This window comes from Procambarus clarkii, chromosome 39 (assembly GCF_040958095.1).
Source record: "Procambarus clarkii isolate CNS0578487 chromosome 39, FALCON_Pclarkii_2.0, whole genome shotgun sequence".
Taxonomy (NCBI): Eukaryota; Metazoa; Arthropoda; class Malacostraca; order Decapoda; family Cambaridae; genus Procambarus; species Procambarus clarkii.
In genome coordinates, this window is record NC_091188.1 from 11607333 (window position 1) to 11633585 (window position 26253).

At 47.2% G+C, this 26253-nt stretch overlaps 1 long non-coding RNA gene across 1 annotated transcript; it reads right to left on the reverse strand.

The window, feature by feature from the left end:
- Positions 1–26253, reverse strand: LOC138372760 (uncharacterized). Its single transcript, XR_011230947.1, has 2 exons — positions 25853–26253; positions 1–204 (listed from the first exon to the last, which is right to left on the reverse strand). It is a non-coding gene; the product is annotated as an uncharacterized lncRNA (long non-coding RNA).

The following is a 26253-nucleotide window of genomic DNA, read 5'->3' on the forward strand; positions in this document are numbered from 1 at the left end:
CATCTATGATCGGCGCGGAGCGATCGTTGGTGACGGTCTTCTTGAGCTTGGCGCCGGTCCTGATGGAGGAGAGGAGGGCGTTGCGGTCATCGCCACCTGCCGCCTTGGGCACGGGCTGGGGCGGGGCGTGTGGGCCGCGCCGCTGCAGGCCTCCAGGCGCGGGCGGGGGCGGTGGCGGCGGCATCACCCCGCACCTCACCCACCCTGCAACACCACAACACACTCACTAAACAACTCTCAAATACAACCCGTAAAATAAAACAACTCTCACGGCCAGTGATAGAGTCTCGCCCATCATCCTGGTGTATGTGAGTGGGATTGGCTGGTTAGAAATAGGATCTGCCTCGTATGGGCCAATAGGCCTTCTGCAGTTAAACAAATGAACAAGTCCACAAGGGCCGTGACGAGGATTCGAACCTGCGTCCGGGAGCATCCCAGACAGGTTCGCAGGTTCGAATCCTCGTCACGGCCCTTGTGGATTTGTTCATTTGATGCATCACGTTAGTGTGATCTCTGTGTGTGACTTCTGCAGTTACCTTTGTTCTTATGTATCAACCATAAATAGTCTTACCTGAAATGTCTAAACATCAGTACTCTTAGCATATTTGACTGTTTGGTTTACCCTAAATGGAGAACAGGATTCATGTAACATAAACTAGGAAGGGTTTCCGGCGGTGCCCGGGACAGTCTGCTTCCCTCTATCCCATCTCATTCCTCCCCCCTCTTCCCATCCTATCTCCCTACCCCTCTTTCCCACAGCAGCAGGTAGCCGGCAGCACCCAGGTCTCTTCTCTCTCCACCCTTTCCCCTCTCTTTACTCGATCTGCCCCTTTGGTCCCTCCCCGTCTCAACCTCCCGCTCCCCCTTCTCTAAGTAAATTGATTAAGTGGACTGCCTATAAGATGTAATATAATTTCTATAACATAGATATTATATTACATAATAATATATATTAAGAACTATATTAATATAGTTCTATATTAATATGCTTCCCAATACGACCTGGAGCAAGGCTAATCTTGTGATATCTTGTGATACCTTGTGATATCTTGATCTATAAGTTTGTTGCTTGAGGCGACCTGAAGGCCCACGTACCCGCCTGACAGCTGGGTGGACAGCACTTCGGATTCGTAGTCCTGAGGTTCCGGGTTCGATCCCCGGAACGGGCAAAATGTTTCTTTCTGCCTGATGCCTCTGTTACCTAGCAGTAAATAGGTACCTGGGAGTTAGACAGCTGCTACGGGCTCCTTCCGGGGGAAGGGGGGGGGGTAACAAAAAGGAGACCTGGTCGAGGAGCGGCCGCGGGGACGCTAAAGCCCCGAAATCATCTTAAGATAACCTCAAGATATACCCATAGCAACCCGCCTGGTTGATATGGCACCTTAAAGTCTCCCCTACCTTCTTGAGATGATTTCGGGGCTTTAGTGTCTCCGCGGCCCGGTCCTCGACCACGGGTAAAGGTAAAAACACAAGAACAATACACACTACAAAAGTACCTATACTGACTTACTAGCTAATCACGATGCTACACACTGTACACAGCAAGAGTATTGGGCAATGGCAAGCTCCTCCTTACACCTATAATCTATGTTTCGAATCGGTGGAGGAAAATGTTTGCCTTGGGAAACAATAACATTAGGGCTTGAGTCAGCACCTAGGCTATATTAAGACAAGACAATGCACCTTACACAAGACAAAGATGCTGACACAAACCTTGGTGTTATTGTTCATGACAAAAATAACACTTCAGAAGGACAAACACATTTATGATATCATGAGTGGCTTGGTTCTAGGGATGTTGGGGGAAGAACTTGATAAATACCAAAGGTATTTATCTTTAAGGTTGATCAGGATTAGTAGATTATTAGATTATTTATCTCAGATTATTATTATTATTATTACAGATTATTAGATTATTTATCTTTAAGGTTGATCAGTCCAGGTCGACGACCGGGCCGGTGGGACGCTAAGCCCTGGAAGCACCTCAAGGTAACCTCAAGGTAAGGTTACCTCCGATTCATAGGCCAGACTGCAAGCAGTCCAACAGCCTGGTTGACCACATAACCAACCAGTAGGCCCTAGGCAGAGACCGGGCCGCGGGGACGGTTATCCTCCCGGAACCAACAACAGGTAAATTGGCTTTATACGCGACATTGTATTATTTAAGACCCCTTAAATAATTACCGTATTTAATTATCAATAAAGTAAAGACAAAGGTGGTTCCGCAAGGTGTGTATATCGAACCCTGTATCTTGAGCCAGTCCGCCACGTCACAGCAATCATAGTAATCAATCGTGAAGGACTGACGGCCATCATTCATCATGTGCCATCTTAAAGATATCCCTCCTGATTGATTGATTGATGAAGATTAAGCCACCCAAAAGGTGGCACGGGCATGAATAGCCCGTAAGTGGTGGCCCTTTTGAGCCATTACCAGTATCAAGAGCTGATACTGGAGATCTGTGGAGGTGCGACTGCACCCTGCGTGACGGGAGATGTCTCCCGTCATGACCCTCCCCCCCCCCCCTGCTATATAGTCGCAATGGCTTGGCGCTCCCCCCCCCCCCTTTCCGTGTGATTCATACGCATTCCAGCCACGGTCAATCTGAGAGGTTCCTCGGGTTAAGCCATAGTCGGCAAGTAACTGGTTGGGTGACCGCATGGAAGGCTTCGCCCTTGGCTAGCAGGGCCTCAATAAGCTTAAGGGGCCTTGCCGTCACTGACAAAACTATGCAATAACATGTATACGATATAGAATTGTAATAAGCACACGGGAATAACTTCATACGAGACCAAGGGCCAGAATCACGAAGCAGTTACGCAAGCACTTACGAATCTGTACATCTTTTCTCAATCTTTGGCGGCTTTGGTTACAATTATTAAACAGTTAATGAGCTCCGAAGCTCCAGAAGGCTGTTTATAACAATAACAACAGTTGATTGGGACGTTTTCATGCTTGTAAACTGTTTAATAAATGTAACCAAAGCCGTCAAAGATTGAGGAAAGATGTACACGTTCGTAAGTACTTGCGTAACTGCTTCGTGAATCTAGCCCCAGGAGACATGGCAGAGGTGCGGTAGGTATGCTCAAGAGACAATTAATTCCAAGGCTCTCCAAAACACTCCCTCTAAACCTCTTGTGCTGTTCAAAAGGCAACGTTACAAGCACCTCCAAAGGGTCCCTTGTCAACTGGGCTGGGAGTCATTCGTCAGACTACGAGTAGCTGCATCTAACAGTTTGGTAGACCAGACCACCAACCAGGAGACCTGGGGTCAGATTCACGAAGCAGTTACGCAAGCACTTACGAACGAGTACATCTTTCCTCAATATTTGACGGCTTTGGTTACAGTTATTAAACAGTTTACAAGCATGAAAACTAGCCAATCAAGTGTTGTTTTTGTTATAAACAGCCTTCTGGAACTTCGGAGCTCATTAACTGTTTAATAATTGTAAACAAAGCAGCCAAAGATTGAGAAAAGATGGACAGGTTCGTGCTTGCGTAACTGCTTCCTGAATCTAGCCCCTGATCAGAGACCAGGCCGCGGGGGCACTGAACCACGGAACCAGCACATGGTATGTTAGAAGATCGTTCAGTAGATATATATATATATAAAAGTAGCAAGTTCCTTCAATGATGCAAATTGTATTTTAACAAACGCAGTATACTGATGTCCCCACAGTGGTTTCTGATAAGCCTGCGTTACAGAGGCGCTGCCCATCAGTGCGACCCCATAACAATACAGTGGCCGGGGAAAACATTTAAATTGATTGCCAGCGTCATTAGTTTTGTAACTGTAATGAATATGTTGCCAACGAAGGACGTTGGACAATGCAAGTAACGAGTTCTCTCGACAACTATTTGATGGCTGTAACAAAATGTCATGAATAACCGAAGCCTACAACATGACAAAAATAATTAGGCAGCATCGTACAATGGCGTTCACTTGATACACTGGGCAGTGTGGTGTTTCCAGAGCAACTGGCAATGCGGGTCTACCAATCAGTAAAATAGGTACCTGGGTGTTAGTCAGCTGTCACGGGCTGCTTCCTGGGGGGTGGAGGCCTGGTCGAGGACCGGGCCGCGGGGACACTAAAGAAAAGCCCCGAAATCATCTCAAGATAACCAAGATAGATCAGAGCCATGGGTAATATATGATGTTTTCCAATCAGAGCCATGGGCAGTGTGATGTTTCCAGTCAGAGCAATGGTCAGTGTGGATCTACCAATCGGAACAATGGACAGTGTGTGTCTATATGTGTATTAACACGATGTACTGAACGAGGTGAGAATAGCTTGAGCTACCTCATCCCTTTGTGTGTATTTTACCTGAATAAACTTATTTCAATTTCCTCATCCCTTTGTGTGTATTTTACCTGAATAAACTTATTTCAATTTCCTCATCCCTTTCTGTGTATTTTACCTGAATAAACTTATTTCAATTTCCTCATTCCTTTGTATATTTTACCTGAATAAACTTATTTCAATTTCCTCATCTCTTTGTATATTTTACCTGAATAAACTTATTTCAATTTCTGTGGGTCTACCAATCGGAGCACTTATTTCGAGTTGCTTCATGATATTATAGCCGATTATAGCACACATTATAGCACACACACTTGACACCATTAAAACACGGTCACAAGCGAAGCCCTAAAGAAGAGACCGATGTTTACACCTGAGAGCCAGCCCAGCTGCAACTGCCTATATATATAATACCAGCCAGTAAACACCTTCAAGAGGACACAGCCAACATCCAGGGCCAACAATAAACACCGCCACTCCAGACCCTTCACCTGGCACGGGTTGCACCTCTCAACATATGCACTCCAGATTTCATTCAGCTGCTGCTAGGGGGGGAGGGGGGTTGATGCTGGGCTGAAGGCCTACCTATGGAAGGCTGTTAAGACCACCACAAGAGATGACTGATTAACCAGCCATTACACTTTAGTCCTAAACACTTTATTACACTTTATTTCCACTTTAGTCCTAAACATGGACCAAGGCACGAGTTTAACCTCGTAGTATGCACTAAGAAATACACACCTATAGTTGATTATACAATATATATTATATATACATATACATATATTGTGGTATACACCTGTGTAATACCCTTAGCTGATATATATATCCATTCTAAATTCTTGAGGTTTAAAAGTCTCCGTATGCACTTCAGCAGACCTTCTCACTATAAGGGGGGTTGAACCCTTCAATGAACAACAAATTACAGAACTGAAATGTCTGTAAATGCTGTCACTGGCCCAGCCCGCTGTCACCGGCCCAGCCCGCTGTCACCGCCCCAGCCCGCTGTCACCGCCCCAGCCCGCTGTCACTGGCCCAGCCCGCTGTCACTGGCCCAGCCCGCTGTCACTGGCCCAGCCCGCTGTCACCGCCCCAGCCCGCTGTCACCGCCCCAGCCCGCTGTCACCGCCCCAGCTCCCGCGCTATGGAAAACAAGAAAACATCGAAACGGAACCCACATATAAAACAGTCACATCACACTGCAGACCAAACAAAAAATACACAAAAATACACAAGATTTAAGAGCAACCGTCAACCGAGGTAACCTTTTCTTGCAGTAGCGATAGCTACTGTATTATCTTCTTTAAAAATAAGGTCTTCCGATATGACAGGTTGAATAGCAAGAACCTTTCAAAAAGAGGGATGCCATACCAATGATCGATACCTTTCAAGATCAGCCCTCTCTATATTGTGCAACATTTCCAGGATAATGTTACACAATAATATCTTGAGGTTCTCTTGAGATGATTTCGGGGCTTTAGTGTCACCGCGGCCCGGTCCTCGACCAGGCCTCCACCCCCCAGGAAGCAGCCCGTGACAGCTGACTAACACCCAGGTACCTATTTTACTGCTAGGTAACAGGGGCATAGGGTGAAAGAAACTCTGCCCATTGTTTCTAACCGGCGCCCGGGATAGAACCCGGGACCACAGGATCACAAGTCCAGTGTGCTGTCCACTCGGCCGACCGGCTAGATCGCAAGCGGGAGAAATACATAATAATTTACACTCGGAAAATATTAGAGGATCTGGTTCCAAACCTGATAAATGAAAATAATATAGGAGACCAGGAGGCATGGTTGGAATTTTAAAATTTTCCCACTGAAAGGCAGAGGCGCCCCAGGTACGCTGATAGAAAAATTCTTCCAACATCATTACCTTGAGGTTACCTTGAGGTGATTCCGGGGCTCAACGACCCCGAGGCCCGGTCGTCGACCAGGCCTCCTCGTTGCTGGACTGGTCAACCAGGCTGTTGGACGCGGCCTGGTCCAACATCATCATGACCCAAGCCTTTCAACACACTCTAAACATAAGCTGGATAACTAGCCGACCTGGCCTCAGGCCGGGCTCGGGGAGTAGAACTCCTCCCACTACCCTATCCAGTTATGACCTCTCCCGGTGTTCAAATGAGAACGTGATGAACACCTCCAAACGATACCGGACCACAACAGGGCTGTGATTCACACGTCAGACTGCACACACACACACACACACACACACACACACACACACACACACACACACACACACACACACACACACACACACACACACACCTGCGTCAAACAGTCAGATGTTTGCAGCTAGGATCACCACCAAACCAGGAGGCCAGATCACACACCGGATCGCGAGGAAGTTGATCCTCGAAACAAAGGCAAGGTAACCACCTGGTAAGCCCACAGCCACCACCCAGCCCACTACACAACACAGTACTCGTCAATCTGAAGGGGCCAGATTCACGAAAGTACTTACGCAAGTACTTACGAACGTGTACATCTTTCCTCAATCTTTGACGGCTTTGGTTACATTTATTAAACAGTTTACAAGCATGAAAACTTGCCAATCAACTGTTGTTATTGTTATAAACAGCCTCCTGGTGCTTCGCAGCTCATTAACTGTTTAATAATTGTAAACAAAGCCGCCAAAGATTGAGAAAAGATGTACAGGGTCGTAAGTGCTTGCGTAAGTGCTTTCGTGAATCTGGCCCAAGGTTTTTATCTTAGGGGCAAGCCCAAGCCCATCCTGTGGGCTGCTATAAAGGTTACACTCACACACAACCAACACCGCCAGCCTTTATTTTAGATAAGCAAGTTACGTTAATAATGAACTTTACTGTAGGCAAAACTGAGATGTGTGACAAGGGTTGTGGGTTATGTCCTTACTGACAAAACCTCTCATCAAGTAACACACATCTAAAGCTTCCATATATCGATATCAAAATAAATGCTGAAAAAAATGTGTGTATGTGATTACATATATATATATATATATATATATATATATATATATATATATATATATATATATATATATATATATATATATATATATATATACACGAACAAGCCTGAATGGTCCCCAGGACTATATGCAACTGAAAACTCACACCCCAGAAGTGACTCGAACCCATACTCACCTGAGTACTGAGTATGGGTTCGAGTCACTTCTGGGGTGTGAGTTTTCAGTCATATTATATTTATATATATCTTATTTAAAACTTATTACATTGTTGTTGATACAGAATTTGGGCCCGAGAGTGAGCGATGCTTAAAATTCAAAATTCAATGTAAAATTCAACCCCCCCCCCACCCCACCCCCACCAACCACCCCCACCCCCACCAACACCACCACCCGCACCAATAAACCTGCCTTTCAACAAGCATGGGTCGGGAGGAAAAAATCTTATCTGATATGGTGCGATAAAACACCTGACCCTGGACTGGCGAAGCTCTTTGCTTGCACCCACAGATCCCTGAAACTAATGAGTGGCGCTCAATGAGGAAAATGACACTGGATATATTCTAACGTTTAATCTAATCTTACGCCTAGCGGTCAGTATTGACCATTAGACAGAATTAATTCACCAGAAAGGTAAACCACTTATGCCTGTACATACCATTCGTTCTGGACAACAAGATCTCAATTCACAGATTTAAGAGGTATGACAAATGTGTACACACACACACAGTTGAGAGGCGGGACCAAAGAGCCAAAGCTCAACCCCCGCAAGCACAAATAGGTGAGTACACACACACACACACACACACACACACACACACACACACACACACACACACACACACACACACACACACAAAGGGGGCCTCGTAGCCTGGTGGATAGCGCGCAGGACTCGTAATTCTGTGGCGCGGGTTCGATTCCCGCACGAGGCAGAAACAAATGGGCAAAGTTTCTTTCACCCTAAGTGCCCCTGTTACCTAGCAGTAAATAGGTACCTGGGAGTTAGTCAGCTGTCACGGGCTGCTTCCTGGGGTTTGTGTGGTGTGGAAAAAAAAAAAAAAAAAAAAAGTAGTTAGTAAACAGTTGATTGACAGTTGAGAGGCGGGCCGAAAGAGCAAAGCTCAACCCCCGCAAAAACACAACTAGTAAACACAACTAGTAAACACACACACACACACACACACACACACACACACACACACACACACACACACACACACACACACCTCTTAAAGACTGCATGACTTCAGTTTAAATGGCTGCGAGCCATGCGGTCTAAATATTATATACCTTGACAAAATGTGAAATGAATAGAGGAAGTAGTGGTGCATGAACACCACCTCTCAGCACTCAGCACGGACCTTATTCCTGGTCTCCTGATTGATTGTTGCCGCCGGAGGTGGCTAGTTTATTGTGCACCCCATACTCATCCTGTGAGCGGTAGCGCAAAAGCATTACAGAGGGCACAAAAGGTCTTTATCAGACCTCATCTTAGATTATTACATAAACAATTTCATTTATCCTTCACACCTTATAGTTACATGTCAGCTAGTTACAGAGAATGTCCTATTTCAAGAGCTATATATTTACAGTAAGTCATTATACATTAATGTATTATAATAATATAATAATGTAGGTCTTATCGCTAATACATAATTGTTTGGGCAATGGAGATATTACAGTCATAGGGGAGCTGCTGTTTATTATTAGTCTTCGCAATACTGAGTTTCTTAATCTCATATGCCATTTATCTACTGGGAGCGAAATATGGATACAGCGCAAAGATTTCAGGTATTTTATCCTTGGTAACAAGATAGGTTGCCATATCATACAGCGTGAGCTTAGATTTATCTCTAAATGGCTCAATTTTACTACAATCCAAGATATAGTGTTCGAGTGTGTGTCCCTGTCTTTGTCCACACACTTTTCTTCATCTAGATCCCTATACAAGCCGAACTGCCAGAGATACTTGTAGCCAAGTCTTATACGAGCTGTGACAACATCTGTTAGTCTACTGACTTTGTTACTTGCCCCATACACATGTTTAACTTCACACATTTCATTGTGATGAACAATGGACCTGCTAGTTCCAGTTTGCACTGTTCTACTTTCTTCAAATCTACCCAGGAGTTCTCGTCTAATGACACTTTTAAGGGGCCTATTTGATAACTCAAGATTCCGTTCAATACTGTCTTTATTTACTGCAGCCTTAGCAAGGGCGTCAACTTTGTCATGTTCCTGCAGGTCAATGTGAGAAGGAATCCACAACATTTTTATATTTATCTTCTTGCTAAGTATGCTTATATATCTATGTCTGGCTTCCAAGACAAGCACGTTATTACTTGATTGCAAACTGTTTATTGCTTGTAGTGAGGAAAGAGAGTCGGAAATAATTAAGCTGTCTACTTCAGTGTTGTCAATAATTTCAAGTGCTAACAATATCGCTACCAACTCAGCTTGCATTTTGGATGCCCAGTTACTAATTCTTATATTCCTTTGAATTGTGCTGCCATCGGGCTGATGAGCAATAACAGCACTTCCTGCCCTCCCCGTAGCTGTATTGAGTGATCCGTCAGTGTATATGGTCTGTGCAATGTTGTTTTCAATTTGCATATTGTGAATGTGTAGCTACTCTCCCTCCTGGGACCCATCTCTCCATGCACTCATTCAACCATGCCCATTCAAACATGCCTAACCATCGCTTGAAACAACGCAGCATCAATTATGTTACTAGGTAGTTTGTTGCTTAAATCAACACAATTTAAAAATCAATATTTGAACAGATCTTTCCTGAATCTAAACTTGTTCCATTTGTATCCAATGATGTTCTATTTCGTGATGATATAAATTATTAATGTACCTTAATAATTGTTATACCCTTGTATACCCATGTTATACCCTTGTTATACTAGTATACTTCGACCATGGCACACCTTACTCTTCGTCGATCTAAAGAATGTCAAGCTTTCTTAACCTCTCCTTGTATGGAAGGTTTCTAATGCTTGAGAAAAGCATTAGAAGTATAAAAGGGAGGTAATGGCCGACTTCATGGTTTCCTCACAGTCGGGGACAGGATGCCAGTTATAACGTATTTACTGTTAGGGTGAACAGAGGCATCAGGTGAGAGGAAGCGTTGGCCCGAAACGTTCGTCTTACCACGGGAATCGGACCCGGGACGTTTCTGGCGTGATCGGAATGCACTTATCACTGCGCCACAATGGGAACCATGCAGTGAAACAGTGCAGCTGGTCCCGCCACCAGCTGGAGCCATCCTACGAGCCCAGCTGTGGTCTAGTAACAGCCTTTAAGGTCATCTTGCTTCGTCTTTATCTGAAGGATCCATCAGTAAGGGCTGACTCCATACACAGTTTCAAGTGTAGATATGATAGAGCCCAATAGGCTCAGGAATCTGTACACCTGTTGATTGACGGTTGAGAGGCGGGACCAAAGAGCCAGAGCTCAACCCCCGCAAACACAACTAGGTGAGTACACACGCGGAAAGCAGCCCTTAACAGCAGTCTAACTACCAGGTACCTATTTACTGCTAGGCGAACAGGAGCATCAGGGTGAAAGAAACTCTGCTCATTTGTTTCCGCCTCCGCCGGGGATCGATCCCCGGACCCTATGAATACGAATCCCGAACGCTGTCCACTCAGCCGTCAGGCCCCCATAGCCTTGTTGAAGGCATACAAGTAGGAGCTGTCAATGCGCGTGTGAAATTATTAACTAGTTACACAAGAGTGTCACTTGCTTACCTAAACAAACTGTGAGGTTCAGTTCGTGAACCTGTTATGCCTCTGTAGCCCTTTCCCCTACGGAATGGGTATGGGGTGAATAATAAATCCCCAAAGGTAAGGCTCTACTGTAAAGCTGCTTTTTTTTTCTACCACAGACGTGGCCACACATTTACAATGCTAACCAGCATATATATATTTTCTTTTGTCCTCCATGGACAGGGTTAGAGATCAGTTAAACATATAGTTCAGGGATTTATTGAACAATCAACCACAGAAGGTGATTCGGTACTTTTAAAATGCTAAGCTGTAAGGCAGACGTTCCATCACACAGGCATGCCTAAGGTAGGGCTGTATAGTGTATGAGAGTCATGTCGCCTACATAGTTGGCATTGTGTAAGAAGTGACATTGTTGCTATTATATTGCGAGGTGTATTTGTAGTGTCATTGTTGCTATCGTATACCCAAGTGTATTTGTATCCTCTCGGTCGAACTAGAATGATCTCTTGTTTCCTTGGTAAACCCTGCTACTCTTTTTTTTTAAATTTGTTACCGAGACCCAGCGCATTATCAAAGTGACGTGGCGCCCTTCTTCGTACGTGTTTTACCAATACTCTTTATCACCTAATCTACTGCGTCGGATCACACTACGGAGACCTGAAGGTGACCAGTCCAACTGGGCACGCCTGGCCCTCATCTACATACTCTTAAATTACTGGCATCCCAACACGTAGGTTCACCCCTCTCTCTAGGCACACGCAGCCCCGCTCCTGTGCCAGGTAAGTTCACTACGGGCTCACAATAGCCTGTGCTACTTGGAACTTGTTCCGAGTAGCTGAATCTATAATAACAACCAACACGTAGCGGGGAAGGGGAGAGACATTATCACACAACCAACACAGAAGGAGGAGGAGGAGGATACAGTGACGCCCTTTCACTGCCCCAACCGACATACGGATTTTCCTCCAATTGATTACTTAACTACTTTATAGAAATACGCACCTAGACGTAACGCTAATAGTTGCGCAGTTTAGGGGTTAATGACTAGGGTTTACTTAGTACCGGAAATGACTGTGTATAATTATTAACAAATCACCAAATTGACGAAAGCGAGAGACCTTGAGGCCAATGTTTACAGATTATAATTAGAACATTAGGATCTCTGGATTACGTTATAGGGGGGGGGTGATAAGTTCGGTTTATCTCCGGGGTATTCTCTGGGATAAGAGTATTACTGTGGGCTCCAACACTGATAACGTCTGTTGCTTTACCTTGACGCACGCAACACACTCTCTTGTTCCATCCTTCGGCTACTTCTCCCACGGCGCCTCCTGGCTGGTGCACAGTCTTCCAGTGTTCCCTTGGCTGGTGCACAGTCTCCCAGTGTTCCCTTGGCTGGTGCACAGTCTCCCAGTGTTCCCTTGGCTGGTGCACAGTCTCCCAGTGTTCCCTTGGCTGGTGCACAGTCTCCCAGTGTTCCCTTGGCTGGTGCACAGTCTCCCAGTGTTCCCTTGGCTGGTGCACAGTCTCCCAGTGTTTCCTTGGCTGGTGCACAGTCTCCCAGTGTTCCCTTGGCTGGTGCACAGTCTCCCAGTGTTCCCTTGGCTGGTGCACAGTCTCCCAGTGTTCCCTTGGCTGGTGCACAGTCTCCCAGTGTTCCCTTGGCTGGTGCACAGTCTCCCAGTGTTCCCTTGGCTGGTGCACAGTCTCCCAGTGTTCCCTTGGCTGGTGCACAGTCTCCCAGTGTTCCCTTGGCTGGTGCACAGTCTCCCAGTGTTCCCTTGGCTGGTGCACAGTCTCCCAGTGTTCCCTTGGCTGGTGCACAGTCTCCCAGTGTTCCTTTGGCTGGTGCACAGTCTCCCAGTGTTCCTTTGGCTGGTGCACAGTCTCCCAGTGTTCCTTTGGCTGGTGCACAGTCTCCCAGTGTTCCTTTGGCTGGTGCACAGTCTCCCAGTGTTCCTTTGGCTGGTGCACAGTCTCCCAGTGTTCCTTTGGCTGGTGCACACACTGCTACTTACCCAGCCAACACAACACAACACAACACAACACACCTCCCTCCCTCTCCCTCTCTTTCCCCCCTCTCTCTCTCTCTTCCCCTCTCTCTCTCTCTCCCCCTCTCTCTCTCCCCCCCTCTCTCTCTCTCTCTCCCCTCTCTCTCTCTCTCTTCCCCCCCCTCTCTCTCTCTCTCTCCCCTCTCTCTCTCTCCCCCCTCTCTCTCTCGCTCTCTCTCTCCCTCTCGCTCTCTCGCTCGCTCTTCGCTCTCTCTCGCTCGCTCTTCCCTCTCTCCCTCTCGCTCGCTCTTCCCTCTCTCGCTCGCTCTCCCCCTCTCTCGCTCGCTCTCCCCCTCTCTCGCTCGCTCTCCCCCTCTCTCGCTCGCTCTCCCCCTCTCTCGCTCGCTCTCCCCCTCTCTCGCTCGCTCTCCCCCTCTCTCGCTCGCTCTCCCCCTCTCTCGCTCGCTCTCCCCCTCTCTCGCTCGCTCTCCCCCTCTCTCGCTCGCTCTCCCCCTCTCTCGCTCGCTCTCCCCCTCTCTCGCTCGCTCTCCCCCTCTCTCCCCCTCTCGCTCTCCCCCTCTCTCCCCCTCTCGCTCTCCCCCTCTCTCCCCCTCTCGCTCTCCCCCTCTCTCCCCCTCTCGCTCTCCCCCTCTCTCCCCCTCTCGCTCTCCCCCTCTCTCCCCCTCTCGCTCTCCCCCTCTCTCCCCCTCTCGCTCTCCCCCTCTCTCCCCCTCTCGCTCTCCCCCTCTCTCCCCCTCTCGCTCTCCCCCTCTCTCCCCCTCTCGCTCTCCCCCCCTCTCCCCCTCTCGCTCTCCCCCCCTCTCGCTCTCCCCCCTCTCGCTCTCCCCCCTCTCGCTCTCCCCCCTCTCGCTCTCCCCCCTCTCGCTCTCCCCCCTCTCTCTCCCGCCCTCTCTCTCTCCCGCCCTCTCTTTCTCCCCCTCTCTCTCTCCCCCTCTCTCTCTCCCCCCTCTCTCTCCCTCCCCCCCTGCCCTGACTGGTGTCATATCTCAGCCACCCGCTTAGTCTTGTGTCATATCTTTCTCACTAGTCATCCGCTTTTTGTCATCCGTCGCGTGCCGTGTCACCCCCCCCCCCCCCCCACACACACACGCAAACTATGGCCGCGGTGCCGCCACAGGAACAGAGCGCATCACCGGGTGTAATTATGCAACACTTTACTACCAATATGGCAGAGCCAGAGGAGCAACACATGCTGGATGGCGTGCTGCTCAACACACACACACACACACACACACACACACACACACACACACACACACACACACACACACACACACACACACACACACACACCACCATACCACGGTGCACCTGTCCTTTGTATCATTTAGAATTTTGTGTCACAGTACAAAGGGTAACCTGGGTGGTGTGACTGACAGCACCCTCCCCTCCCCCCCCCCGAACCCCCCCACACAATACTGGGTGCCGTGACTGACACCCCCCCCCCCTCCCCAACCCCCACAATACCGGGTTGTGTCAGCAGCCAAGCATCCCGGTCCTTGCGTCACGCACATTGTACACAGGCATCCTTGGTGAAATAGATGGAGCCAAGCCTCGTCACTGTCACCCTGGGCGTCACTGTCACCCTGGGCGTCACACTCCTCGCCGGCTGCTGCTGCCGGATGGAATTGATCTCAATTAAATGTTACTATTGTAGCCAGAAGCCAGGGACAGGGGGGGGGGGAGAGGAGGGAACTATCAGGGGGGGAAAGCGCCAAGCCATTACGACTATATAGCACTTGGAAGGGGGTCAGGGTATATTTTACGAGACGGGAGACATCTCCCGTCACGCAGGGTGCAGTCGCACCTCCACAGATCTCCACTATCAGCTCTTGATACTGGTAATGGCTCAAAAGGGCCACCACTTACGGGCTATTCATGCCCGTGCCACCTTTTGGGTGGCTTAATCTTTATCAATCAATCAATCGTCAGGGTATGGATTTGGGATGGGACGGAGGGACGGGAATGGTGCCCAATCACTTGGACGGTCGGAGGGATTGAACGCCGACCTGCATGAAGCGAGACCGTCGCTCTACCGTCCAGGGGGGGAGCTATTCGTCGTTTAGCTTTGCTTCTGGTCTGACTTATGTTCCTCTTTTTGTCCAACTAAGGCGCTAGTGATTCACAAAGGCATTGTTTAACGGGCCAATAACACGATTAATTAACTCACGCTAACACACATCAACACTAGTACACAATACCGTCCAGAGGCGGTGTTATCATGGAGCAACCGTGGACATCTTCAAGAGAAAACTAGACTGTTTTCTAAAAGACGTTCCGGACCAACCGGGCTGTGGTGGGTATGTGGGCCTGCGGGCCGCTCCAAGCAACAGCCTAGTGGACCAAACTCTCACAAGTCAAGCCTGGCCTCGGGCCGGGCTTGGGGAGTAGAAGAACTCCCACAACCCCATCAACCAGGTATCAACCAGCTAAGGCGGTGTTGAGACGGTGTTGCCTCGTGAAGCCTGAGACAACACCGTCGCCAAATGATAAGATGTCGTTTAGTGAGCAAGTGGGCCCTGGCTGGGGGGGGGGGTAGTCAGATGTGGCAAGTGGCCCTGTTAAACATAGTTCAGGGATTTATTGAACAATCAACCACAGAAGGTGATTGTAGTGCTTTTAAAATGCTAATCTAACTTACAGACATAAATACATAGATACACAGATACGTCTGCCCTACATAAAGTGGTCAATGTGTTCTTTACATAGTGTCATTAGTGTGCAACTCCCCCCCCCCCCCCCCCCATAGCTTTAACAACTACCCCGAAAGTGGCAATTCCTCTCCCTCGTTATCTTGAAGTATGCAAGGCAAACTCTCCACGTAATTAGTGGCATTATAAAGTAAGTATACTAGCCTTGTTTCTGCTAAGTATCCCCCTTGTCTTTTAGTCTACTCGAAGACACTTGATACCTGGTTGATGGGGTTCCGGGAGTTCTTCTACCCCCCCAAGCGCGGCCCAAGGCCAAGCTTGACTTGTGAGAGTTTGGTCAGTTTGGACTTGAACTTTGGACTTTGAACTTGCGAGTTTGTGAGATGGATTGTGTGACGTTTTCTTTGGCATACAGTGGTAGACGGTTAGCACACGTTACATGGTGGAGGCCACAACCGTCAGTGGTGACAGAGCGTCATATGACAGAGCACGCTGGGAAGACGGGGCACCTCTAGCCTGGCTCCCATCCTGAGGCTACACACACGAACGCGCACGCACACACCCACACACACGAGGCTAGGAAGGAAGTTCACCAGAGGAAGGCAAGAGGAAAAGGGACACCCACACACGCCAGGCGCTTCCATGACATGCTTCCCGTAACACACAACGGATGTCTACCACACACACACACACACACACACACACACACACACACACACACACACACACACACACACACACACACACACACACACACACACACAACCTTCCTATAAACACAAACAATACACTCACAAGTTTCCTTGCTTGTGTACAACACACTACGGCATCCTTGAATGTGTATAACCACATTTAGTAGTGACGTGCTCTCTTTGCTGCCAGAGATTTATATATTTTTTTTTTTAGTAACTAAGGAATGACGTCAAATCTTAATTCGATAACAACTTTAATTTGACAAGACATGACAAATACACAGGTTTAGCAGAATATAGTTAAATGCTGATTGGTTTCCGTCTCCTGTCCCCAGGTAATACTGGGAAAATACCAAGCAATGAGGTAAGCAAATATAAATGGGTGTCACTGATAATGTGTCAGTCAGTGCCAGCCGTCGGCACTGCCGCCACCAGCAACAGCAGCCGTAGGCACTGCTACCACCAGCAGCAGCAGCCATAGGCACTGCCACCACCATGACCAGCAGCCGTCGGCACTGCCACCACCATGACCAGCAGCCGTTGGCACTGCCACCACCATGACCAGCAGCCGTCGGCACTGCCACCACCACCCGTCGGCACCACCAGCAGCATCCGTCGGCACTGCCACCAGCAGCTGGAGCCGTCGGCACTGCCACCACTTATCACAACGTGTCAAAAGCCAATGTTTACAAACCCGGCGCTGCACACAGTTTACCCCAGCTGCACGCGGGTGGGGGGCCGGGCCGCGCTAACGAGCACCCACAGCACACTCCACACAAGCACCACTACCCCGTGTGGCAGCCAACCCATCCGCTGAAAGACTTGAAGACGTCCCAACCTTCGCTACAAGAGACACTTCAAATGCTAAACAAACAATAATTCTGTCATGTTACAAGGGCGCCGGGAAGTAGAGGTGGCCCGACCCCCCTCCACCGGGGGGGGGGGGCCGACCCCCCTCCACCCCGACGAGGAAAGCAGCAACCACAAAAGTGTGGCGGGAAGCTGGTAAAGTGCCACCCCCACTTTCTACTTAGGCAACTTTAGCAGCCAGACTTCTCCACAACTACTATTATTCCCCATTAGCTGCACACAACACCTCGTCACTGTTCCCTGACTCACACTGCACAGTTCGGCTCATTACCGAAGGGTCTCTGGTTCGGTCCCCGGGCAGGGCGGTACGACACCTTCCTTCACCTAGCGGTGGTAAAATAGGTACCTGGTGGGTAGACAACTCTGATTATACCCATAGTCTGAGTGACCTTCACACAGTCAGAATTTGTTGCTTCTATATAAATACTGCAACTTTAAAAGATGGTATGCCACCTCAGGAGCCGGTCGGCCGAGCGGAGAGCACGCTGGACTTGTGATCCTGTGGTCCCGGGTTCGATGCCGGGCGCCGGCGAGAAACAATGGGCAGAGTTTCTTTCACCCAATGCCCCTGTTACCTAGCAGTGAAATAGGCACCTGGGTGTTAGTCAGCTGTCACGGGCTGCTTCCTGGGGGTGGAGGCCTGGTCGAGGACCGGGCCGCAGGGACACTAAAGCCCCGGAATCATCTCAAGATAACCTCAGTTTATTTGACGCGTCACCCCAGAAGCCTAACTTTCAAAGGTGCATTTAGAATCACGATAAAGTTCATTAAATATTAAGTTATATTCATACAAGGTATGCCAGAAGAATTGTCAAGGCCGTCAAGTTGTCAGCGAAGTTCGTTTGCCAAATGTCTATCGTTTAGATATTCTGAATGCAACTCCTCGGCCAAGAGATTGATGATCGCTGATTAAATGATGTTCCTGAGAATGGCACAAGAGTGAAGGGGATGATTACCGAGCCTCTTGTGTAATATTAGTCTTCTGCTTGTCAACTTAGTAGTTAATGGGTAGTTAATGACCCCCATGACAGCTGCCAAGTCCTCTCTCGTGTAAAGGTTAGGAGTACTGTTACACACTGACCTTCACAAGTCAAACTCTCACAAGTCAGGCCCGGCCCGAGGCCAGGCTTCACTTGTGAGAGTTTGGTCCACCAGGCTGTTGCTTGGATGTGAGCCTGCGGGCCGCTCCAAGCAACAGCCTGGTGGACCAAACTCTCACAAGTCAAGCCTGGCCTCGGGCCGGGGCTTGAGGAGTAGAAGAACTCCCAGAACCCCATCAAGCAGGTATCAAGCAAGCACGGATCAGGTGTTAACAAAAAATAACAACTTTAATATTTGTAACACAGCTTTGCACAATTTCAACAACTTTGCAAATTGTTAAAACAGCTTGAAATTGTTTGTGAACAATTAACAAGAATGACTTTAAAAAATAAAAAGTTTTATGGATAGACTTAAATTTGTTATAAAAAAAAGGTCAATAAGATTGTCTTATACAGGCTTTTGTGCAATAAATAAAATACGTCAGAAATACGGCAGAATTAAAATACGTCATAAATACGCCAGAAATCAAATACGCCACAAATACGGCAGAAATAAAATACGTCACAAATACGTCAAAAATCAAATACGTCAGAAATACGCCAGAAATCAAATACGACTGAAAGGGGTTATATAAAACACAGTTCACGTTGGAGTGATTATTAGATAACATGTACGGCAGACATTCACAAGACAAGACAAAAGGCGACCTTAAGGTAATTAGCAGAAAGTGCTAAGCCCGTATGACTATACGGTGTCTCCGGGAGCTGGGGGACGGTGTCTCCAGGAGCTGGGGGACGGTGTCTCCAGGAGCTGGGGGACGGTGTCTCCAGGAGCTGGGGGACGGTGTCTCCAGGAGCTGGGGGACGGTGTCTCCAGGAGCTGGGGGACGGTGTCTCCAGGAGCTGGGGGACGGTGTCTCCAGGAGCTGGGGGACGGTGTCTCCAGGAGCTGGGGGACGGTGTCTCCAGGAGCTGGGGGACGGTGTCTCCAGGAGCTGGGGGACGGTGTCTCCAGGAGCTGGGGGACGGTGTCTCCAGGAGCTGGGGGACGGTGTCTCCAGGAGCTGGGGGACGGTGTCTCCAGGAGCTGGGGGACGGTGTCTCCAGGAGCTGGGGGACGGTGTCTCCAGGAGCTGGGGGACGGTGTCTCCAGGAGCTGGGGGACGGTGTCTCCAGGAGCTGGACTGCAAGGGCCAAGAAGCTGGACTGCAAGGGCCAAGAAACTGGACTGCAAGGGCCAAGAAACTGGACTGCAAGGGCCAAGAAACTGGACAGCAAGAGCCAAGAGGCTGGGGAATAAGGAGCTTAGACATGGCTGGGAGCAGCAGAGTCCAATCGCCTGGTTGACCACAAGTGGGAGTTAGGTAACTATGCTCTGTAGTAGCTGGAGAAGAGGCGAGAGGCTGAGAACTGACTTGGGTGGGTGAAGAGGAAACAAAGAGTAAACTAGAGCAGGTGGAAAGTTGGTGGGGGCAGACTAAGATAAAGTACGACAGGCAACCGCCTCGGGTTTTTCTCCACAGGTTGGTATCGGAGAAAAATGTTTCCTACTCCAGTTAGAAGGTTTTGAGCTCTTCCTTCCCATGGCTTACCTTTTGCCTTGCCCTATTAGCTTCATTGGAACATGACCCACTAATCTTTTTACAAGCAGGTCCCCAATTACTGCAGGGTGTATGTGAGTGAACATACTGTACATATTTTTGCAAAGATTAGTGCCCAGTCGACCTTCCCTGCCAAAGGATAGAACCTGGCCAAAATCACTTGCTAGAGGTGCAGGACCACCGAGCCAAAACAGGAACCATCGATACAAATATTATGTTGAAAATCAATTGTGCGATACAGTGCTGCAAACTAATTATGCAACCACACTGCACATACACACTGAGACAGCAGTAGAGCCAGTTCATTCCCTTCCTCTCAGGAAGATTGAAGAAAATGGATGGAATTTTATCAGCCGAGCTGAAACATTAACTGAAGCTTGTCACTGTCTATCCTGAAGTTAGCATTACCCCAACCCGAGCAATTATGCCCCCAAACCACACATGTGCACTTTCTAGTAGGTCTTCACCCAGGTCACCAATGGCACTTTGCTTTTTACAATTCCAGAAATCCATAAAAACATATTGTTTCACAACCACTCAAAAATAATATACAGTATTGTATTATAAACAAGTAAGCTAGTTTTCAAAGTTAATAACATACAGTATTTCTATTCCACGAGTGCAAATGGACAACCACCTTGACATTTCCTGAAAGACACCAAGGATTAGATATGGGGGAGATATCGGTGCCACTATCTCCCAGTGATACAGTACGTACGATATATACTGTACTATAAAACACTTTAGCAAAAATAAGTTTAGGAAAAGGAAATCCTATGATAATTTTAAGGCGGGTGCACCACTATCAAAGACAGGAAGCCTTATCGAGGTCCCCCAAAGAAAGGATTAGCTTAGCCGAGCTGGAACTCATCCAGTTACTTGTTAGACCCAAGGGTTCTTTACCCGACTGATCACGTGATCAAATGCTCATCAGCCAGTGCACCATGATGCAATACATAAAAAAAAAAAATGACGAAACTCTTGGTGGATCAGAATCAACGATGAAACGGAATTAGCTCAGTCCCAGTTAGTTCATGTGAGTGGAATTGGTGGGGAGGAGGAGGAGGTTAAAGGGCAGGTAGGCTTATCAGACATACTTAGCCTAACATTACTGCTGAATGATAATACTCTTCAAGACACTAGTGCTCTTTACAGTGGAATATTGTGAACAATAGCAACCCTGTTCAAAGCTGGAGAAATTGCTGACCTGGAGAGCATGCAGAGATCCTTTACTGATACAATCCACTCAATGAAATATCAAAATTATTGGGACCAATTAAAATCTTTAAATCTGTACTATATTCTAAAGCATAGGCAGAAAAGGTAGGCATTCTAAAGCACAGGCATTGCATCTTTCATAGTAATGAGGTGAGGTGCGGCACGAGAATAACTTTCATTGCTCGAAACGCTGTGCGTATTAGTGGCTTTGGGCATAGCATGTACTAGCTCTATCTAGAAATCCAACATCCTGTTTGTAAATCTTGTATGTACTTTTATCTAAATAAATATATATTATTATTATTTTTTTATTATTATTATTATTATATAACTAGCAGGTACTGTACCAGGCACTGCCCTGGATAGTCTGTTTCTCCCCAACACCCATTCCATCCCTCTTCTTCCCCCCCCCCCTTCTCACATCCTCCCCACATTCCCTCCTCCATTCTTTCCCACCCCCTCTTTTTCTTTTCATCTCTTTGATGAAAAGATTCATTTTCATTCATTTTTCTCCCTTTTCCCCACCCTCTTACCCTCATCTCCCTACAATTACCCCTCTCACCTTCAATAAGTCTGCATGAACACACAAGCCATTAATCACTAGGAACTCTTTTGACCCAGCCAGGATATGAACCCCCCCCCCCAGGATCACCCCCTGGCATACCCAGGGTACAGGGTATATATACTGTACTGTACTGTATATTACTGTACATAATACTGTACTGTATTATGAATCATAATATGATTATATTATGATAAAACTCTAGGGGAATCAAACTATATACTGTATTTCACACTTGACTCCATGAAAATCATGGGGCATCTATAATTTCTGATATTAAAGTATTTAGCTTAGGCATACTCTGACTAGCCTATGTTCGTCCTGTACCCAAGACCATTCTCCCTGCAAATTTGGCCGAGGCCTAACCTCCAACTTTGGACAGACATTCTAATTGTATAATACTTGAGTAGAAGAATTCTCAGAACCCTATCAAGCAGGTAACATGTAATTATTAAACTGTGTATGTACTGTACTAGTTTATGTAACACATGGTATCACAACATATGCACAATCCTAGTCAATATGGGTTGCTGGACCACTAGTCAATGATAATAGCTTGGATGCATTTGAATACTTTGTGAAAAACCTTTCAACAAATGTGATGATAACGTAATGGCATGTAAAATGTTTACAAAAGAAATACTGTCCTGTAATTGGAAATGAAGGGAAATGAATCTTCAACTACCTAACAAACCAGACTCAAACAAAATCAAGAGTCTCTGTTATGAAAAGCTGTTCCCCAGGGTACTGTACTTTACCCAATATTGATTCTCACATCAGAGATTTTTATTGATTAGCACTTGTAAAGGACATGGCAAACCATCAAACTGCTATGAACAAAGTCTTTCATTATGCTACAAAAGACAGTACTGTATAATGTTCACCAAAGAACAATTCTAGCTCCAGAAACATGGAAAAAAATAAAAAATTATAACTAGAAGCATATACATAACAGCCAAACTCGGCCAGTCCTCACACAGAAGAAAATAAAAAACCACAATAAAGGAATGGTCAACTAAAACAAAAATTGTAACTGGAGAACAAGAAATGTCAAACAAAATGCCAAGCCAATGATGACATTTGTATTTTAAAGTTGCTAGGATTAAACATTACAATACATTAACTACTCCACTTAAAGAGTGGCAAAATTGCAGACCAGAAGAATAGGCCGAGAACTTTACACATTTATTCAATATGGTATTGAGCAGTAAAACACAAAAATTATTAAGAACACTTGATATCCCTCATATTATACAGCATTTGCTGGAATGCAGGCAAAAAGAGGAGAGAGTATTTATGTATTATTCTATCTCTTTTAAATATTAGAAGAAATTATCCCAAATTCGAACAGAAAAACCAAGGAGGTACTTAATATTATACAAAATAGCCCCCATTGTAAAACGGGGAAAAATAAGTACTGTATTTAATATGTATAATAATATATATATAATTCAAATGCAACAGTATATGGAAATGCAACAAAAACAGGAAATGTAATATGTTCCACACCATATTGGAATTTGACCCAACTGTCTGTTTGATTTACTCATGAATAAGATTCCAAAAATGTGCAACCATGCTGGAACAGACGATCGCTTAAACTGAGAGTAATCAGTCCTCAGGCCAGGCTCATTAATGCAACAGCCGTCCCACAAGATGCCTCTACCAATTTCAACATACTGTGCATTCAAAAGAGGTTTGTTTTTGCATAAAAATTAACATCATCATTATTCATTAAAATTCTGTGTAAAGTTAGGCATAGGTTAGGTATTTAGGTTCTATTGGCGATTATTTGGATTTGAGGTATGTGGGGTTTAACACGAAGAACATTGTGACATAAATAATTAATTTTTATTAAATTATCAAGATGTTTTCAGCAATTTTCTTTGGGCACTCATCTGTTCCAACATTATTACACATTTTTGGAAGCCTATACAGTACATGGGTTAACCCAACTGACAGTTGGATCAGATTCCAATATGGTGTGGAACAAATGCAAAGTGGTGTAATGAATACAATGAGATATAAGAAGTACAATAGGGTGTAATGAGTACACCGAGTTGATAAAAACTCCGCTTAATAAAACTACAACACCTATTTCTAAACCAGCACTGTATTTATCCAGATCTTTTCTAAAGCTAAGCTTTTTCAACCAGCCTCCACCCTCTCATAATACAACCCACACTGATATATTTAACACCTTAATATCCCACATTGTTTTACTCTTACATCCATTTGTACTTCACTTTACTCCTCACCTTTTCAATGTAAATTATACTTTTATTTTTAAACTGTAAATGTATATTGGGTGTAGGGTATTACACCCATAACGATGTTAAACAGTGAAAAATATTTAAAATTAAAAAGAGCCAGTACTGTATATATGCTTTTTTTACCTTTAATACTGGACAATACTGTATTAATAAGGATGTGTGTGAGGATGAAAAGATCCTGCCTGAGCAAGGCACTTGGTTACTCTTTATGCCTGAGCAAATTCACCTCCAAGAAACGAAGATAGCTTAGTACTGCCATCGCTACAATCTAGTAAGAGTTAGATCCGAGCCTAAAATACTGAACACACCCAACCTTAACTTGTGCTAACCTAACCTAGCTTAACATACCAATATACTTTTTAAAATTAGAAAACAAGTTATTATCATATCCCGAGTCACTTTTAATAACAAATACGAGTCACATCACACAGAAAATGGTTCACCAACCAATATGCTAGTCTACCTAACTCTTGCCAACCTAACCTAACAACCCAACAATGCCTAACCTAATGATACATACAGGTTTTACATTCAGAAAATGAACTTTCTCAAGATACTTGTGTACAACTTGACCATAACCCTTTCTAACTCACACTCCTAAAGGCTGAGGCAGCCAGCCTAGCCCACCCCTAGAGAAGGTTGAGGCAGCCAGCCTAGCCTAGTCCACCCCTAGAGAAGGCTGAGGCAGCCAGCCTAGCCCACCCTTAGAGAAGGCTGAGGCAGCCAACCTAGCCCACCCCTAGAGAAGGCTGAGGCAGCCAGCCTAGCCCACCAATAGAGAAGGCTGAGGCAGCCAGCCTAGCCCACCCCTAGAGAAGGCTGAGGCAGCCAGCCTAGCCCAGCCCACCCCTAGAGAAGGCTGAGGCAGCCAGCCTAGCCCAGCCCACCCATAAAGAAGGCTGAGGCAGGCAGCCCAGCCCACCCCTAGAGAAGGCTGAGGCAGCCAGCCTAGCCCAGCCCACCCATAAAGAAGGCTGAGGCAGGCAGCCCAGCCCACCCCTAGAGAAGGCCGAGGCAGCCAGTCTAGCCCTGCCCACCCCTAGTGAAGGTGGAGGTAGCCAGCCCAGCCCACCTCTAGAGAAGGCTGAGGTAGCCAGCCCAGCCCACCTCTAGAGAAGGCTGAGGTAGCCAGCCCAGCCCACCCCTAGTGAAGGTGGAGGTAGCCAGCCCAGCCCACCCCTAGAGAAGGCTGAGGCAGCCAGCCTAGCCCAGCCCACCCCTAGTGAAGGTGGAGGTAGCCAGCCCAGCCCACCCCTAGAGACGGCTGAGGCAGCCAACCCAGCCCAGCCCACCCCTAGTGAAGGTGGAGGTAGCCAGCCCAGCCCACCCCTAGAGAAGGCTGAGGCAGCCAACCCAGCCCAGCCCACCCCCAAAGAAGGCCGAGGTACCCAGCCCAGCCCAGCCCACCCCTAGTGAAGGCTGAGGTAGCCAACCCAGCCAGCCCCTAGTGAAGGCTGAGGCAGCCAGCCCAGCCCACCCTTGGTGAAGGCTGAGGCAGCCAGCCCAGCCCACCCCTAGTGAAGGCTGAGGTAGCCAGCCCAGCCCACCCCTAGTGAAGGCTGAGGCAGCCAGCCCAGCCCACCCCTAGAGAAGGCTGAGGTAGCCAGCCCAGCCCACCCCTAGTGAAGGCTGAGGTAGCCAGCCCAGCCCACCCCTAGTGAAGGCTGAGGCAGCCAGCCCAGCCCACCTGCTATACCTCAACACTCCATCAACCCCCCTACTCATAATCCCACGCCCCTTCCCCCTCTCCCCTAATTCCCTCCAGGGGCCAGCCTATGCCTACCTGCCCCAGGCCCCAGGCCCCTCACAGCCCAGCTGGGCCTCCCTACCGCCTGCCACACCACTAGAAAGTCCCACCTCGTACGAGTGTCAGCCCGGAACTCTTGAGGAGTGTTTTGGTGTGGTGTCGAGGTCGCCAACCACTCTAACACTCACTCACCTGGATTTGAGGACAATCAAGCGGTGCTTCAGCTCCAATATGCTTCGGGCACGTTCACGTGTATATCCATTTGAGGGCCTCAAGTTCCCAAGTGCATTGATAAGCGAACCAAACGGGTAGAAACGTCAAAGCCGCCACAGGTCTCCTATGAACACAAATATGGCCGCACTACTAAGATAGTGTAGGGTGACCACCGAGCCACCAGCTGCTGACACCATATTACTCCCTAGTGCCATACCGCCTTTCACACCTATTTTTAATCCATCTGGAGAATTCTTCAATTCATAAGTAGACGGAGAAAGAGAGAATATAGGTAAACAACCAATGTTGACTAGTGTAGCTACTTTAGATAGAGACTTTGACAATAGAAAACGGAACACAATGGGGGGAGAACGCTGCTA